Raw genomic sequence first — 13562 nt, forward strand, 5'->3', positions numbered from 1 at the left:
TCAGCAGTCATCACACTGTAATAATTTTCTCCCGGTTCACCTGTGGTCTCTATGAATAACAGAGTGGGAGAAAAAAAAGAAGAAGGAAAAGAAGATGAGTTTGGCTTAGTGTCTGATGATCACACTGGTGAGGAATTTATCTCTGTCTAGTAAGCAAGATGCCGTGTTCCGTGTGTGTGTGTGTGTGTGAGTGCCTGTGAATGTTTGTGTCCTGAGGAAGGAAGAACCTTGCAATCAGCCCTAGAAGCGTGTGCTTAATTTAAAATACAAAAACAAAAACAAAAAACAGAACACCTTGACAAGAAAGGCAAATCTCTAATGATTTATTTGAAACTTTGTGACAAAAATTACAGAACATAAGCATGCCAGAGCACAAGGGAAATTGAAGAAGTAGAAATTATTTTTGCTTCAGAGGGCTCAGTTCACTAACAAGCCTTTCCTAGGTTGTCTTCCTTACAGGTTTCTCACTTAGACACATTACACTATCCTGAGCAATCCATAAAAAAACCTCACCCCACACCAGGAATAGGCAGACTTTTTTATAATTAAAAACCACAGCTACACTGTCAAATAGGGAGTAGAAATTCATGAGCTTAGTGTTTCCTTTTCAAAAACAAAAGGTGTGTAGATTCCTCAGGAATCTCTCAAGTTCCTTGAAATGGATGATGTGCTACGGCATTGGGTTTTTTGGAATGTATCCTCCCCCAAAAGAAGAAAGCTAGGAAGATATTGAGAGAAGGAAAATTGACTACTGTTTTATACATGCTACTATTGCTGAATGACACCTGTTTCCTTATTATTGCAGTCTACAATATTAATAATGATAATATTAATAATAATAATAAAAAAATGAACTGTGAAAGAGTAATTTTTTTTTCTTTTCATAAGACTTTTGTCCTTAAATTCCTGATTCTTATTTCCATGTAATAACTGCAATGTCTTTTGTTATGTCTAATCAGCAGAAAAAAGCTTTTTATTGGGGGGAACTAAAGGAAAAACAAACAAACAAACAAACAAACACAATTCTGATATCTATTTTGTTTTCCAAACACCTGTGTTTGCAAGAAAATTTATTTTTATCTGTAGATATTTTATTTCAGTTCAACCAACCAAACTTTTAGATGGATAGTATAGATTAATACATCCATTGTTAGCAAATTAAAAACTATCAAAATTCACTCATGGAAAGGAAAATACATGACCATGGCAAAACCATGAACCACTATAAAACTGACAGGGATGGGAAGTGAATGGAGTGGTGTCAGGACAGAGAAAACCTCAGATTTGTGAATTTGCTGGCACCTGTGACCAAGAGGTGCTTTGTGCTGGAGAGAGAAAGTGGTGAGTAGCTGTGTGTGTTTGTGGTGCTACTGCTGCACAGTGTTAATGTTTGAATGGGATATGAGCAGAGAAAACAGAGGCAATGCTGGAAAAAAAAAACATTTTCTGTGAAAATAATTAGTCTGTTTTACTTACTACGATGTTGATTTGACCAATGGATTGCTTCTAGTTCCAGTGGTAGAAAAAAATGTAAGCTACAGATTAATGCTGGCTGTAATTTCTATGTTTCAGTATATGAATTCATTCAATTGTAGCTTTAGCTTGAAGAGTTTAGTCAGACAGTGACAGACTGAGTGGACTGAGTGAGGAAAATATATAACTCTCCTAAGATTCAACAGCATTTCTGTTCATAACAAGATGACAATATCTGCTGTAATTAGAAGTGATAGATTTATTTGATTTTTATATGCTCAAAATGCTATCAAATGAAATGCCTATGTACAGGCAAACAGGCTAACAGGCAACATCTAATGGCTTTCTTGTGTTGCTAAACATATGTCATTTTTGGTAATATCATCATTGCTACTGAAATGTAATTGTGATAAAAATCTAAGTCCTTGCTTTGGTCCCAGCAGTTGTTCAAGAGGAATTTCATTGAGGAAATCACTTTGCTTACCTTTGATATTAATAAAGAGCTGGAAAATATAAATATTTCTTCTAAAAACAAATCTAGACATCATAATGTTCAACTAGAGAAGGAAATAACAACCTTCTCCTCATACTAACTTCCTCTTCTAATTGGCAAAATAGCAATTGTGACTTATGAAAGCTCTGTGGTAGTTTTCTCTAGGCACAGACATATTTTTAAGTCTACTAATAGAGAAAAGAAGTGAGGAGGATAGCAGAAAGTAAACAAAACTCTAAAATAATCAATACTGGTGTTATTGTGAAATTACTAATCAAAAGAAAATGTAACCTACAAAAAAGCATCCACATAGAGAACAATGTGTTTAATTAATACCAGCTTCTGTTCCACTTTTACTAGGAAGTGATTGCAGATACTTTTATCCACTTTGTTGAAGATGACATCCAAGAGCACTGGGGAAAGTTTGTTAAGAGTTTTGTAAAATACACAGTTAAAATAGTAAGAAAACGGAGGGGTTCCTTTCATATACAAGTTTTAAATATGTGGAAGGAGACTTTGGACTATTTATTTAGAGTCCTTTAAGGGGAAGAAGCAGCTAACACAGTCCTGCAGTTCACCCATTCTTCTCACTCTCTCAGTTGTAGATGGTTAGGTGAAGAGAGCCTGTAACCATTTCCTGTTTAGGGGAATGAGAAGATTCCCTTTCCAATATATCAGAAATATGTAGGAAAATGGCTGCTGTATCCACATGGTAATTCTAACTGGCTAAATAAATTTCTTATCAAGCTTTTTGGGAAAAGTGTTGTCTTTATTTAAATCAATGCATAAGAATAAAAATCTCAAAATTTGTAATTTTTGATGATGAATTATTTTGAGTTATGATTTTTTTTTTTTCAGATTACTTATTTTGTATTTTAAACTCATTCTTTAAAGACAGAAAAGACAGAACAAAATGCACTGATGTTTCAAACATTATCCAAGAACATGGTTTTCACAAAGTCATATGTTTTTCTTATTTTTCTTTGTTTTTTTTTTTTTAAACAACAGCAATAAATCTAAAGTACCAGAAATTTCCATAGGAGTTTCATTGTTGCTTATCTTGATGGCTAAGCTGCTCTTGTGAATGGCTAGTGGTTATCATCGAGAACAATTTTTAGTCTGAAAAAGCATTCCTTTTTGCCTTGATATCTGGATATAGTTATGGTCCATGTTGACTGTCATTGCAAACTACAGAAACCTCAGAATTACTCAGTTTATAGTTGGGCTCACTACAGTTTGATTGGCCACCTGAACTTCTCAGATTTGTTGTAATGCAAGTTTTAATCTGATTGCTTTCTCCAGCTGTGCTTGTTGCGTGAATATGAGTACACTGGACAACACTGAATAGCAGTGTTTTCCCAGCAATTCTTCATGTGTGTGGAATCTTTTTACTAGCCAAATATAATTACTGGACAGTGCTGTAGTACCATAAATCAGTTACTGGCACAATCTGGCTAGAATTACAATCCTTGTACCCAATTGCACTCCCTGTGTTGAAACTCACAGTAAAAGTACTTCAGCCCTTATATACATTATTATTATTATTATTATTATTATTATTATTATTATTATTATTATTTATATCAAGAGATTGCATAGAAAGCCACTAACTGTGGAATTTGAAGGTGATTTTGGAAAGACTTTGCTTATCACAGAGTGATGACAGGATATCTGAGAACTCTTCAGAAAGGACTGCAAGTTCAAAACAGTGAAAACAAAAAGCAACTAACATAGGAAAATACCCATTCCTTAGGCAGTACAGCTAGTTTCAGAGAATCACAGAATCACAGAATGGGCAGAGTTGGAAGGGGCCTCTGAAGATCATCTAGTCCAACCCCCCTGCCAAGCAGGATTACCCAGAGCATGTTGTACAGGATGGCCTCCAGGTAGGTTTTGAATATCTCCAGAGAAGGAGATTCCACAGGTTCTCTGGGCAGCCCATTCCAGTGCTCTGTCACCCTCACAGTAAAGAAGTGCCCTCTCCAGTGCCAGAACCCCCTGTGCTTTAGTTTGTGCCCATTGCCTCTTGTCCTGTCACTGGGCACAGCTGAAAAGAGACAGGCTCCATCCACTTGACACCCTACCTTCAGATATGAGGGGTGCTCCAGTCCTCTAGTCATCTTCAAACGACTGGACTCCCTCCAGTAGCTCCATGTCCCTCTTTTACTGGGGAGCTCAGAACTGGACACAATATTCCAGCTGTGGTCTCACCAGGGATGAGCAGAGCAGAGGGGGAGGATCACTTCCTTTGACCCGCCGGCAACACTCTTCTGAATGCAGTCCAGGGTACCGATGGCCTTCTTGGCCATGAGGGCCCATGGATGGCTCATGGTCAGCCTGCTGTCCACCAGGAACCCCAGTTCCCTCTCTGCAGAGCTGCTTTCCAGCAGGTCAGCCCCCAGCCTGTACTGGTGCCTGGGGTTATTCCTCCCTAGGTGCAGGATCCTTCACTTGCCCTTGTTGAATTTCATGAGGTTCCTTTTGGCACCTTTCATGCAAGACAGTTGAAGTCTGAGTTCTGAGGAAGAGAAAGACAAGTATCTCCATCACAAACGCTGTTACATTCTGTTATTTTATTTTTTAGATATTGGTTATCCAAATTTCCACTGTTTTATAGTGATTTATAGATTTGCTAGATTCTAAAAAGCTGCTAGCATTGCAAAGTTGAAATTAAATATTCAAGATGAACTATAAAGTTGATTAACTGGGGACTTAGTTGTTGTCAGGTATGAGTTACACACAGAATTTTGCAGAATAGGTATTTTGGGATATATATTTATTGTCATTTGTGGATTGTTCAGTGGGATATATTTTTTCTACCCCGCTTCCCCCACATCTGTCCCCTTTTCCCACCCCCTTCCCATCTGCTCTATGCACGCCCCTCCACGCACCCTGCCCTCCTCCTATATCCCTGGAAAACCACCCCTTTTCCCCAAACTAAATCTGAAACTGATTTTTTTTTTTTTTTTTTTGGGGGGGGGGGGGTGGTTGAGAAAAATGACAGCAATGCTGATGGCACTGCTCTGGAGGAAAGAGAGCAGCTTTCTCTATGGCATTGATCTGTATGCAGGCTGTCATGTTTGCCTTGCCCTGGTGTCCTCAAGAGGACAGAGGTACTCTCTTCCTTGGAATGGCAGTCAGGCAAGATGTCGAGAAATGACAGTCAGTAACTATCCACCCTAGATTGAACAAAAGAAGTTGTTATGGACAAAAAGAAAACCATGTTTTCTCAGGAGATGCTGTCCACCTTCATAGGTGTGACAAAACGTTTGTGCACTTAACTTACATCCTGAGTGCTTACACCTTATTGTCTTAATAAATAACCTTGCTTTTTTTTTTTTTTTTTTTTTTTTTTTTTTTTTTTTTCCAGTCTGTTAACACTGAGGGCTAAGTCTACCAAAGTATTTTCTGAGGAAACATACTCATAATCTAAAGACCATCATAGCTTGCTACTTCTATACGGCTGCATCTATAGTTAAATAGTTCTCAGTTTTTTCAGAGTACTTAACTGTGTATTTCTTTCTCCTTTTTCTGATCTAATTACTTATGTACCAAACGTTGCATTTATACAGAGAAAAATTACTTATACACTCATTTTCTTCATAATGATAGTAGTACAATGTATATCAGTTAATCCTGAAGCCTAAGCTTGAATCCTGAATCTAAGCTTGGTTTTGACCTGAGACTATTTCTGTATATTCTTAGCTTTATTTGTGTCATAGTGAGCTCCACAAAATGAATGGGACTTGCCACGGTTCATTAAATTAAGCATGGGATAGAGATAGATACTTTTTCATGGGGTAGAGTCTTTCTTTTTCTCAGTCTGATTCCTCAGACTGGAAAGCTTCTACCTGGTTACAGTGTAGAATGCAGCCTTTGGCCTGTAACTAAAAATATTTGTTTATTTACTTCTTCCATAAAGCATTTCCTTTTATTTTTGATGGTAGCTATCTTACACCTTGTACTTCAAAAAAGGGACAATGAAAATGGAAATATTTTCTTAAATATCTCCTTTTGTCCATATATCTTCTTCCTCTTTATTATTGTTATTATTTAATTATTATTATTATTCATAAACTTTTTCTGTGATGAATAAAAGCTCTGGAGGAGCAGGCTCAAAGTGGCTGTCAAGCAGATTTTTTTCCCAAAGTAAAAGGTGCTGACAGACAAAAGAACTATGTCATGAAAAATTTATAACCAAATTTCCCACAACAGAAAAGGGGCAAAACCACCTCACATATTAAATGCCAAATCTTCATGTATATCTGCTTCAGTGCTGATTCAATGGCAAAATAACTTTCAAAATGTTTTATGGTCCAAAGCAGCTATAAAGTAGCTACACTTGTCATTTTAGCAGACTAAAATCAGAATTATACTAATATTCAGTGGGGTGACAGCGATATATTATCTTGTCAAGAAGGAGATCTGAGTTTGCAGGAATACATTGTAGGTTAGAGAGAGAAGCTGTATGAAGGATGCGTTTAATTACATAAATAATAATAACAGTAATGATAAACTATAAAACTAGTTTTACACACTAGAATATACATAATAATATGTGGATATACATATTTATATTAATATAAGAAAATATATATAACCTTTCTGGTAAATACCAATTCATATTCCAAGCTAATGTCTCATCTTTTACATACCTTATGGCTCTTATTTGGATAAATGTATTTTTTAGATTAAAATAAACCATAAGATACTTTTCAAATTAAAATAAGCTATAGGCTGATGAGCTCAGCATTGGACTCAACATAGGGGGATAAGACTTAGGATGTGCTCATTGATATTAGTATGAATATGAGCCACTAATGTGATACGTCAATAAAAAAAAAAGCTAGTCTGATTTAGGATATATAAAGCAAGCCATTTCCAGTAAAAGAAAAAAGTGGTATTAATTCTGTTGTAGAAGGCACTGGTGACATCTCATCTGAAACATTGAGTCCAATTCTAGTCACCCAGAAAAATGTGCTCAGATTGGAATAGGTACAGAGGAAGACTACTGGGAATTTCAGAAAACAGAAGACATCTCATATCCAAGGAGTCTAGAAAAGTTTAGGTTGGTGGGACTGGCAAAATGAAGTCCAAAAACGAAAGGTCCACTGCCTTTAAAACAGTTATTGAGTTACACCCCCAAGAAAAAGAAAATCTGTTTAATAAAGATTACTGCTGGAACACAGACATAAATCCAGCAACTAAAGGGCAGCACATTCTAATGTTTCCAACCATGAGAAAAATGTCATTTTAGACTATCTTTGGAATAGGGAGGGATGAAACGTTCAGCATGTCTGGCCTGAGCTCATAAATATATTCAGGTACTTTATGGTGAGACTTCTTTTGGGATCTCTCAGGCTTTCTCCAGGTCTAATTTCTTGTGGATGATTTAAAAAAAGGACTGAAGTGAAGACAATTATTTTAACTGTCACTAGATTATGCCCAAATAAATGGTTGCTGCTTATAGTTTCAACATCTTACTACATTTTTTTAACTGTTTGACTAAAGTTCACAACAATGGAAATTATAAAATATTCCGAAGACAAGTACATGCCTAAGTGTTTTTACAAACAACTAGTTATAGCACTGGGTGCTTGCATTAACATGGCTTGGAAAGCCAGGGCCTTAAGAAACTAGATATATGTAAATAACTATTTGAAGGTCTTGATTCCAAAAGTGCTTGTACAAATTATTTCTGTTGGCTAGCAGATAGAATTTTGCAGGCACTGGATTTTTATTTATTTATTTATTTATTTATTTTTGTGTGTGTGTGATTTAATTATTTCTTTAATTTCAAATTGCAATGACATTAGTATTTTTGAATCACTCCCCAAAAAGAATACTTTCTGAGAAAATATATGGTTTCAGTCTTTAATTTAAAATAATTATTCATTTTATAATAACAAAAATTAAAATTAAAGTCTTTTTGCAATAAAAATTTGAACTGTCATCTTGAATATAGAAAAAAAATGCCACCACTCAATGTAATCATTATTTTTTGTCTATTTTTTAAATAAACTGTTCAAAATTGATGTATTGTTGCAGATTTTATATGATAAGAAAGAACATTTTCTAGCAGGAAAATATTCCCTTGGTAAATTTTTTTCCAGCTTTAAAAGTGCTTTAACTGACTAAGGAGGAGCAACAGTGAAATGATTACATTTAAAATTGTCAACTTTGCTAACTATACCACTTCCTCCTAAAAAAAAAAATTGTAGAGAAAAACAGCCTGATCCTAATCTCTTCCAGATATTTAAATCTAGGATCTTATTTATAATATGTTGTTTGTAATGAGGGGAAAGGATAATCTTAAGTTTAGATTATCTCTTCAACAGGGCTATTAAGCACTAATTGTTGCACGTTATATTAGGTTTTAGGCAGAAAGCAGCAATCTTATTGAAGACTTCTAGCCCTTTATGTAACATGATAAGAGAATATTAAAACTTTTTCAAAATTGCTTGATTACTTCTTGCCTCCATTTTTTCATATGTAACTTCCAAGAATTATCCCAAAGGAAGATACATACATTTTCTGTTTGCTGTCTTTAGGTTATAAAGCTATTTTTTTTTTTTTTTTTCCCCTTAGTTATGCAAAATATATTCAGAGTTTAATAGAATGTGTTAGAGTCATTCCCTCTCAAACAAAAAAATAAAATAAAATTCAAGAGACAAACCTTTCATAAAATAGGGGAAAAAATAAAAGGTAAAGCAAGGAACAAATGCCTACATTTTTATTTGTAAGTATGAACCTACTTATACATCTGTAATGTAGCCCCAGGTGCTGTGTATACTTGTTAGATCACTGGTTTCTTTTAGCTGCCGAAACAGCTGGGTTTCTTTAGGACACATCGAATTTTGAAGAGGCCACTGGCTTTCTTAGTCAAGTAACAAGGGCATTTCATGTGAAGTGTAGAACTGGACAAAAGTGTAGTTAGGCTTATAGAGCAACGTCAGTATATGACAGCTGGAAATTCTGTGGAAAAGGAATAAAAAAAGATATTTTTACGTAACAGAAAACTTACCATACTGTTCATGTACAAAATTGTGCAGTCTCATAATCAAATATTTTTTAACTTGTAGATCTGAGGATTGAAAAATGGTTGGAGTTTTCTGGGCAGGGGGGAGGGGAAGACTTTTGTTCTGTTGCTGGACAACTCTGCATTCAAGTGAAAGGGAAAATAGGTTAAGGTGTCTTTATGTGCAAACATCTTCTATTGATTTAAAAATCCAGACTGGCAAAATACAGAGTAGATATTTAAAATGTGCATAGTGCATGAAATTACCTCACATTATGGGTAATGCATGCCTTGTAGCAATTATGTCACTTATGCTTACACTAATTAAGTGTTGATGTGTGAGCACTAAGTTGCAATGATGTTGTTAACTAATGTACATAAATATTCCCTTTAAACTGTAATTGCACTTTGCCGTAACTTAAAAGAAGATATGCTCAATTGAAGGAAATACAGTTCTATTACCTTAAGGAAGAGATTACAAACTTCAGACTGTCAGTAAATACAATGCTTGAGGTCTGTATTTTAAGATAAAGGGGAAAAAATCCTTTTGTCATGGACATTACAGTATACAATCATGTTGGGAAAATTTACATATTAACTATATAAAAGGACAGCAATGATATTCTGGGTAAAACCATTCAGACCATAGGGGCTGAATATCCCAAACCTGAAGGATGCAATGTGACTTGATCCATAGTTTATCCCCAGTACACATTAACAACTCTACTGCATTTCTGTCAAAAGAACAGAGCTGATATTGGGAAAACTTGTGGTGTTCTACACATTTGCTGCGTGCAGGATTTATGTTGACCCAAAGTTAATGTGGTTTCATTTTTAATGCTAGATGTCCAGTCTGTTCTCCTAAAACTGAGACAAAGAAAGTTTCAGAAGTGTGTGTATTCCAGAATTCTCTTTTTAACAACTGCAGCTGCAGTGCCATGAAACCACAGAGAAATTCAGTCCTTGGAGACACATCTCTGATCATTGTAAGCCTGATAATAGCCAGTTTTGGAAAACAATTAGGTCATTTTTATTTTATTTTTTATTTTTTATTTTTAAACAAATATGCCTTTGTGAGCTAAGAACAAAAGTATTTTCTTTATGGTATATACAACAGCATATATTGACTTGCACTAAGAAGAAAATGAGCACAGAAAATAATGCTCTTACAGTTACAGGCAGTGCCATCTGGGGCAACAACTGCTATCCAATAAACTTCAATGACATGGAGAAAACCAATCCTGCTTGGGAGAAAAAACAAGATGTTTGTATGTTAAGTGCTGGGAACTATGCAGAATTCAACCTCTGTTTTTGGTAAAAGATTGGGCTTGTTCTGTTTCAGCTCAGGAGGGCTTCTCCAGGTAGGAAGACAGATATCCTGAGATGAAGAATAAATGTTTTCCTGCAGCTGTGATTTGTAGCCAACACTAAAATTCAGGTGAAGTCTCATAGAGTTTGACTGAACATACGATTTTATAAATTCAAGATGGACTTTCTGGAGATAAAAATAGAGACACAACTTTTTCAATCCAAAGACAGCTGTTTAACACTATGCAACTTCATAGCAATCTTCAACAGAATTTTTTATTCTGGTATAGAGAGGAAGAAAAAGTTTGGAAACCTTGAAAGTTGTCACTAAATAGAATTGTTGTCCTATTACCAGGCCTAATAGTAGCTAAAAATAGCACCATTAGTATTGTCTGACCTACAAAAACAGAGATTATGAAATAAAGTATTTCAGCCTCCGAAAAGTTTAATGGCTGCAGTTTAGAATGCAGTTTATACATTAAAACATTCAACAGGTGCATGATCATATGCATTATTAGTATAGATAGGTATATCCATAAGATGGATATGTTGATACATGGACTCCTTGAGCTTGCAAAGCTGTTATGTACATAGCAGATAAAAATAAAACATTGAAGTCAAGAGACAAGCCAGTGCAAATCTTAAATCCATCAGGGGTATCTTGTCCCCAGTGGCTTGTGGGAATATGTTTCAAAGCTCATAGTAGATGCATAACAACTAAAAGCCTGTTCTCCTAGGAATTTAAACCTACTGTAAGAGATGTCTGGAGGACTGGAAAGAACAAAAATAATTTTATACAAAGATGTAATGCTACCACACATATGGTACATAAATTACTTGAAAGTATTATCATAATTCACGATCAGAAAATCTCAAAGGACTTAAAGACTCAGAGAAGCAAACAGAATTTAAGATACTTCTGTTTCAATTTAAATTAACCAGGTTTCTGTTCTGGTCTAGAAAATGAACTTTAAAAACTTGCTGATTTTTTTTCTTTCTCAGACCAAATATATTTGTCAGAATTTAACACTGGACATATTTCAAAAGCAAACAATAAACCTGAAAAGTTCACCCAATCTTCATCAAGAAAATCAACAAATGTTTTCTGTACTCCAAGTTTTGGTGAGTCATAGCATTTATCCATAATTTATTCAAGCTAGTTCTCCTATCGCTAACAGTAGATGTTTCATGATGAAAAGTTCATTCCACTCAAACCATTCTATATTACTATGATTCTACTGCCAATACTTTCAATAACTTGGAAATAGATTAAGAGAAAACCTTTTTCTGGAGGTGAAATCGTGGCCTGCGTGAGACAGAAGTACTGTGAGAATACACAGGGAAGAAACTTCATGATGCATAATGCTGCTGCTCCAAACTAACAAGCACACTGAAGTCTGTGTGGCCTGCAATTCACAAACATATTGGCTATGAAGAACATAAGCACAGCACTGGCTTCACTCCCTGATGGCTGAATAATTCTTGCTGGATGTTATTTTGGTCTGGTCTACTAGTGGTTTTGTTTTACATTTGGGGTGCAATTTGTCTTGGTTCTTACTCGTGGGTATGCTCAAATGATGGGGATAAGGCAGCAGAACCCTCAAAATGTTTTTTAAGAGCATCCATGCATCGAGTCAGAATTTAGCCTAGATCACAGAATCATAGAATAATTAAGACTGGAAAAGGCCTCCGAGATCATCTGGTCCAACCATCATCCTACCGTCAATATCACCCACTAAACCATATCCCTTTCCTATACTACATACAGCTTTCTTTAATCACCTCCCTGGGCAATATGTTCCAATGCCTGACTACTATTTCTGAGAAAGAATTTCATCTAACTTTAAACCTAAAGCTCCCCTAACACAACTAGAGGCCATACCTTCTTGTCCTATTGTTAATTATCTGCAAGAAGAGGCTGACACCCAGTTCCCCATACCTTCCTTTCAGGTAGTTGTAGAGAGCAATAACCTCTCCCTTGAGCCTCCTCTTCTCCAGGCTGAATAAACCTAGCTCCCTCAGCCACTCCTCATAAGACGTGTTCCAGACCACCCACCAGCTTTGTAGCCCTTCTCTGCACATGCTCCTGGGCTTTGATGTCCTTCTTGTAGTGAGGGGCCTAAAACTGAACACCGTACTCGAGGTGCAGCCTCACCAGAACAGGGTACAAGGGAAAATCACCTTCCATGTCCTGCTGGTTAGACTGTTTCTTACAAAAGCCAGGAAGCCTTTGGCCTTCTTGACCATCTGGGCACACTGCCAGGTCATGTTCAAGTGAGCATTGACCGACACCTCCAGATCCTTTTCCTCTGCACAGCTTTCCAGCCACTCTGCCCCAAGTCTGTAGCACTGCATGGGATTGCTGTGGCCAAAGTTCAGGACCAGATGCTTAGCCATGTTGAACCTCATCCCACTGACCTCTGCCCATTGACCCATCCTGTCCAGGTCCCTCTGCAGGGCCTTCCTTCTCTCTGGAAGATCAACATTTCCCCCCAACTTGGTGTCATCTGCAAACTTACTGAGGGTGCACTCAATTCCCTCATCCAAATCATCAATAAAGATATTAGAGGATGGGCCCCAACACTGATCACTGGGGAATACCACTAGTGACCAGTTGCCAGCTGGATTTCACTCTGTTCATCACCACGCTGTGGGCCCAGCCGTCCAGCCAGTTTTTAACCCAGCAAAGAGTGTACCATGCAAGCCATGGGCTGCCAGCTTCTTCAGGAGATTATTTTGGAAGACTGTGTCAAAGGACTTGCTGAGGTCTAGGTAGACTACACCTACAGCCTTCATCCACCAGGCAGGTCACCTGGTCATAGAAGGAAATGAGGTTGGTCAGGCAGGACTTGCCTTTCATGAACTCATGCTGACTGGGATTGCATTCAGGATGACCTGTTTCATTGCCTTTCCTGCCACCGAGGTCAGGCTGACAGGCCTGTACTTCCCTGGGTCTTACAACCCTTCTTATAGATGGGCATCACATTACCAAGTCTCCAGTCATCCGGGACCTCTCTGGATGACCATGGGTGCTGAGAGATGATGGAAAGCGGCCCAGCAATCACATCTGCCAACTCCCTCAGTACCCTTGAGGGGACCCCATCTGGCCCCATGGACTTGTGACAGTCCAGGTGGAGCAGCAGGTCTCTAACTGTTTCCGTAAGAATTGTGAGGGTTTTTTTCTGTTCCAAGTCCCAGACTTCCAGTTTGGGAGGCTAAGTACTTTAAGGATAAATGGTCTGACTAGTAAGGGCAGTTGTAAAGAAGGCA

This window comes from Oxyura jamaicensis, chromosome Z (assembly GCF_011077185.1).
Source record: "Oxyura jamaicensis isolate SHBP4307 breed ruddy duck chromosome Z, BPBGC_Ojam_1.0, whole genome shotgun sequence".
Taxonomy (NCBI): domain Eukaryota; kingdom Metazoa; phylum Chordata; class Aves; order Anseriformes; family Anatidae; genus Oxyura; species Oxyura jamaicensis.